Raw genomic sequence first — 6,000 nt, 5'->3', positions numbered from 1 at the left:
TTAACCCGATCCCCCAGTGGTTTGGTTTGATAGGTCGCCTGGCAGTTAGAAATCTAAAATACTTGGGCGGAACGAGCAACAACTAGTTGTAAATGTCAACATGAATAATGCTAAAGAATGAAAATAAATTCGCGAGGGATGCGTTTGTGTCGAGCATAACAATCTTTTATAAGGGAATTGCTATGGTCATCTCCCAGAGTGGGCAGCTAGGAAGGTTGTTTTTATCTTGATGAAATATAGTGTGACTGTTGTGGCCCCACAAGAGATATACATTTACTGTAGGCTGAGATACTGTAAAATGCATATTAGAAAAACTAATCTTTATCTCTTGGTGGTCCTATTCAGACTTAGTTGGCGGTACATTTTCTTCGACTGGCGGAAGATCTCTCAGTTTCTTCAATTTATGCAATGCTTCATTCATAGTTACGAGGCAGCAACAGATACTTAAAAGGGTTCTACCTGGAACCAAAAAGGGTTCTCCTTCCCCTGTAACTATTCCCGAGGTTGTTACTGTAAATGGGATATGTTCTCAGTCAACTTACCTGGTAAAATAAGGTTAAAATAAAAATTAAAAATATCCAAATAACCATTTTTTTTCTACGAGTGAAACTATCCCTGACAATGTCTGTGTTGTCTCTGGGGTAATAAAAAACAAACACATTCGCAAATACATCCTCCAAGCCTTACACGAATGTCTGCTGTAATCTCTCACTCCTTTCCAGCCATCATCAGAACACCACCACCACGCACGTCTCTCCCACCTAATGTAACACGCTCCTATGGACCTGGCTGCTATTATTCAATACACTGTATCATCCACAAAGCTTGGCTCATTTGTCCTACAAGTCTTTTTAGATTACATTGCTGTTCTCTCCCACCCATCCCCTCTTCGGAAAAAAAATAGAAAAAAAGACCAAAAAAAATAGAAAAAGTCTTGGCCTATTTGATTTATTTCTCTCTGTTTAAGGCATCACATTAGCTACCTCATAGGCCTGTCAGCTGTCCCAGTGCAGTGTCTAATGGAAAAGCTCTCCTCTGCGCCAGGGGCAAGTGTGGCTTGGCCAGGTCTGTGATCAGCGTAGATAAAGGAACTCTTAATGTGTTTTAAGGCCCTCTATTGGGGCTGAATCCCAGATGGAATCCTATTCCCTTTATAGGGTGACATTTTCTTATTCCCTAAAGTAGTGTACTGTAAAGGGAATTGGGTGCCGTTGTAAGATGAATATCATGAATATCATTGGTCAATTGCACCCAAGGTCCAATCCAAATGTGACTTCCGCTTTTGGAGAGGGACAGAGGGCTGCCACACTGGGGAGCTGTTGTTGTGGGGAGTTAAGTGCCTTGCCTCAAGGCACTTGATGTAATGGCATCTAGGATTTGAGGCAATGGCATCTAGGATTTGAGGCAATGGCATTTAGGATTTGAGGCAATGGCATCTAGGATTTGATACCAACAACCCTCCGGGTTGCTATCTCACTGCCCGCAATATTTTTTAAATCCTGTCGGACCCAGGATTCAAACTGGTAACTCTCCGGTTAATGGCTCACCTCTCTAACTGCTAGGCTACCTTTGGGATGCAACGTGGAGCTCGGGGCGAGGCAGGTGGGAGAACTTTGTTTAACTTTCACTATGGAGATCAAAATAGCAAAAAGGAATGGGTCCGTTTCGGGGGGTGGGGGTCGAACCCTATATTACATTTGGGACTTGAATGGATCAGAAAAGGGCTCTAATTTGTCTGTTTGTTTTTCTCTCCCAGTGACCTTACTAAGACTTTCTCCTCTCCATTAGTGGTGTAATAGAGGAGATTTGGCTCAGTGGGTTGAGGGGAGAAGGACAATTTGAAGCCTGAATACGAGAAACATGAACAAGCTAGCCCTCGATTTGTAGCCATTCTATGAGAGAAAGCTTTTGTCCTTGAAAAACATTCTGTTGCTACAATCTGCATCACATCATGTTTCACCGATAGACGAAATCTTGCTTTATCATTTCATACACTATATGGCACCTTGGAGACTACTCTGATGTCTCTCTCTGATTCATTGTAAATGTCATTGTTGTATTCAATTGAATTGTATTCTGTGACTATTTTAGTCACAGCTTTCCACCCTAGATATTAAAGAAATGTGAACTGGTTCCAGCCATTGATGGATATTCACATGCGCATTTCCATAAAACAATGTCCATTCTCTTAATAAATTCTCATAATTTTGATTAACGTACATTGTATACAGGACTGACACCGCGCTTTGTTTCATTGCACTTTATCATGAGGACAGGCTTGAATCCAAAACACAATAAGCTCTATATCCATTGGAAATCATAAACAACATCCAAAATGGCACCCTATTTCTTATATGGTGCACTACTTTTGACCAGAGCTCTATAGACCCTGGTCAAAAAGTAGTGCACTAAATAGGTAATAGGGTGCCATTTGGGACATAATCATAGCTTCCAAATAGCATTAACGTACTGTAGTCCTTGCTGGCCCGCTGCTCCTCGATGACTGAGCTATTTGTATAGCCACAGTTCAAAGTTGTTATGATCTCAGCATCTAAAACTGGGTGTGGAATCAGGACTCTAACTGTTGTACTAACAGTTTCTCAAAATGGAAGTCAATCCTGATTAATCCAGTACAACTCCAAAGCTTGATGGATTACAGAAATAACATGTTTTAATAAGAAGGATTTGCACTGTAATGAACTCTTTAATTCAAACATAATGTCTTTCATCAGTCAGATGTTGGACAACAGTGTATCATCTCTGTATTCAGAATCCTTGGTTGCTCCGCAGCCATTACACAGTGTAAATGAATACTGCACAGTTTGCTCAGAACAATGCTATTATGTAAACCATGTAGATCATAACACATGATATAATGGTATTCTCTCACAGGGATATTCATGACCTGCAGCTTCGTTGTTGCACTAGGAATATCATCAACGGGGATACACAACACAAGACTGCAAGAAACACATCATATTTGTAAAGTTAAAGAATATCCGTGAGTCAAAGTAATTTCACATGAGTTAAAACTAGTGCATAATAACCAGAGAATAACTTCATTTCTAGATTATAAACATGAAACAAATCCACTAATTTGTGCAACACTCTTCATGGAATTAACTACTGAGTCCTGTAATGGAGTCATGTTCTGGAGTTCTGTAATAGAGTCATGTCCTGGACTGTAATGGAGTCATGTCCTGGAATCCTGTAATGGAGTCATGTTCTGGAGTTCTGTAATGGAGTCATGTTGGACTGTAATGGAGTTCCTGGAATCCTGTAATGGAGTCATGTTCTGGAGTTCTGTAATGGAGTCATGTTCTGGAGTTCTGTAATGGAGTCATTTCCTGGAGTTCTGTAATGGAGTCATGTTCTGGAGTTCTGTAATGGAGTCATGTCCTGGACTGTAATGGAGTCATGTCCTGGACTGTAATGGAGTCATGTCCTGGAATCCTGTAATGGAGTCATGTTCTGGAGTTCTGTAATGGAGTCATGTTCTGGAGTTCTGTAATGGAGTTATGTTCTGGAGTTCTGTAATGGAGTCATGTTCTGGAGTTCTGTAATGGAGTCATGTCTTGGAGTTCTGTAATGGAGTCATTTTCTGGATTTCTGTAATGGAGTCATGTTCTGGAGTCCTGTAATGGAGTCATTTTCTGGAGTTCTGTAATGGAGTCATGTTCTGGAGTCCTGTAATGGAGTCTTGTTCTGGAGTCCTGTAATGGAGTCATGTTCTGGAATTCTGTAATAGAATCATGTTCTGGAGTTCTGTAATGGAGTCATGTCCTGGAGTTCTGTAATGGAGTCATTTTCTGGAGTTCTGTAAGAGTCATAGAGTCATGTTCTGGAGTTCTGTAATGGAGTCATGTCCTGGAGTTCTGTAATGGAGTCATTTTCTGGAGTTCTGTAATAGAGTCATAGAGTCATGTTCTGGACTGTAATAGAGTCATGTTCTGGAGTTATGTAATGGAGTCATGTTCTGGAGTTCTGTAATGGAGTCATGTTCTGGAGTCCTGTAATGGAGTCATGTCCTGGAGTTCTGTAATGGAGTCATGTTCTGGAGTTCTGTAATGGAGTCATGTCCTGGAGTTTTGTAATGGAGACATGTTCTGGAGTTCTGTAATGGAGTCATGTTCTGGAGTTCTGTAATGGAGTCATGTCCTGGAGTTCTGTAATGGAGACATGTTCTGGAGTTCTGTAATGGAGACATGTTCTGGAGTTCTGTAATGGAGACATGTTCTGGAGTTCTGTAATGGAGTCATGTTCTGGAATTCTGTAATGGAGTCATTTTCTGGAGTTCTGTAATGGAGTCATGTTCTGGAGTCCTGTAATGGAGTCATGTCCTGGAGTTCCGTAATGGAGTCACGTTGCAACTTCAGTCATTACGTAGTTGCAACTTGCAAGTGTATGCAATCTCTTTGTAACCAGAGTACAGTATAGTTGATGCTCTATGGTTTGACATTGTATTTAGACAACAAGGGATAGTTCCCTACAAGAACCATAGTTTAGCATTTCGTTGATTAGTTCACTGTTGATACAATCCTAAGGAATTGTGCATGTCAGAAGTCAATTTTTCAAGATGGAGAACTTTCAGTACATAGAAAAAACTGTGATGAGTATTATTTTTGAATTATCACTTTTAAGCAGCAATCAGCAGTTTAGACAAGAAATAAATAATGTATTCTCCCGTTTCTGTAAAAAGCTGAGGGATGAGGCTGGAGAAACCACTCTCAAATTCAAAGACAGAGCTGTGGATGCAAGGCCTCACCATCCATGATATCTAAATTATAGTTTGAACCATGTTATGAGGCTATATAGTGTTTGTTTACATTTACTTTGTTTACAAACATTGGAATAAAACAAGCTTATATTTGGGGTTCTGATGGGGTACGACAGTTTAACTAAGCTCATGGGTCATATCATTCATTTATAAGGCCAAAAATGAACGAAGCAAGTGCAGATAGCCCCTTTTAAAGTGCACAAGTCACTGCCCAGACGAGAACCGTTGACTGACTGAGTGAGTGACATCACTAAACCTGGCCCATCAATACCAAACATGCCAGCAAGACTGGAAAAGCTTGAACTCAGAATGCCCAAATTGATTACATGCCCATGTTGCTGCCAATCTGATTACTTGTGCTCTTCTGTCTTGTTTTCATTTGTGTTGAAATGTGTCAAATGATTCCGTAATATGCCACCTGGTAAGAGGACTATATTGAAAATATCTTAATCAACTTTGCATTACCCCATGAGATTTGATATTCCAGAAGGCTGTATGAAATCATATCAGTATGCTTTGGTACAGGAGTAATCAGACTTATCAAGTATTACTCAAATCCTCCTTCGTTGAAAAAAATGGATTAGATCATTTTGCATCAGGTCATAATATAATAATATAATATATGCCATTTAGCAGACGCTTTTATCCAAAGCGACTTACAGTCATGTGTGCATACATTCTACGTATGGGTGGTCCCGGGAATCGAACCCACTACCCTGGCGTTACAAGCGCCATGCTCTACCAACTGATCTCACTGTGGTAGTACAAAGCCAGATACAGCCCACAGTGGAGGTGTCATAATACCCAAAAACCCTAGCAGTCAAACAGGGAAATGGTTGCAATCGTTTTTCCACCTTTCATTTTTCCTATAAGGGCTGTGGTTTGTGTAGGCTTACCCTGGCGTGATGTTTTGATAACCATATCAATCTCTCTCGGACAGGTTGACTTATCAATATATTTCGCTCTATTTACTCTCAGATTCAAAAATGCTAATTAGCATCCAAGTCGACATCATGCAAGACAACTAATCCCTGCAATCTCCTGCACATCATCTCTAACTGACAACTTTGCTAACAGGTATTGTGTCAATTTAAACCAACACAAGACATTTTTCCAATTTCATCATTACTACATTTAGGTAACATTATTAGATAGTTAATCCAGAGACTCTTACCTTTGCCTCGATTTGGCAGTCTCGTCCAGATCATCATGACATTTCATAG

This window comes from Oncorhynchus gorbuscha, linkage group LG11 (assembly GCF_021184085.1).
Source record: "Oncorhynchus gorbuscha isolate QuinsamMale2020 ecotype Even-year linkage group LG11, OgorEven_v1.0, whole genome shotgun sequence".
NCBI classification, from domain to species: Eukaryota; Metazoa; Chordata; class Actinopteri; order Salmoniformes; family Salmonidae; genus Oncorhynchus; species Oncorhynchus gorbuscha.
The sequence above is the reverse complement of the archived record's forward strand: the minus strand, read 5'-3'. Positions refer to the sequence as shown.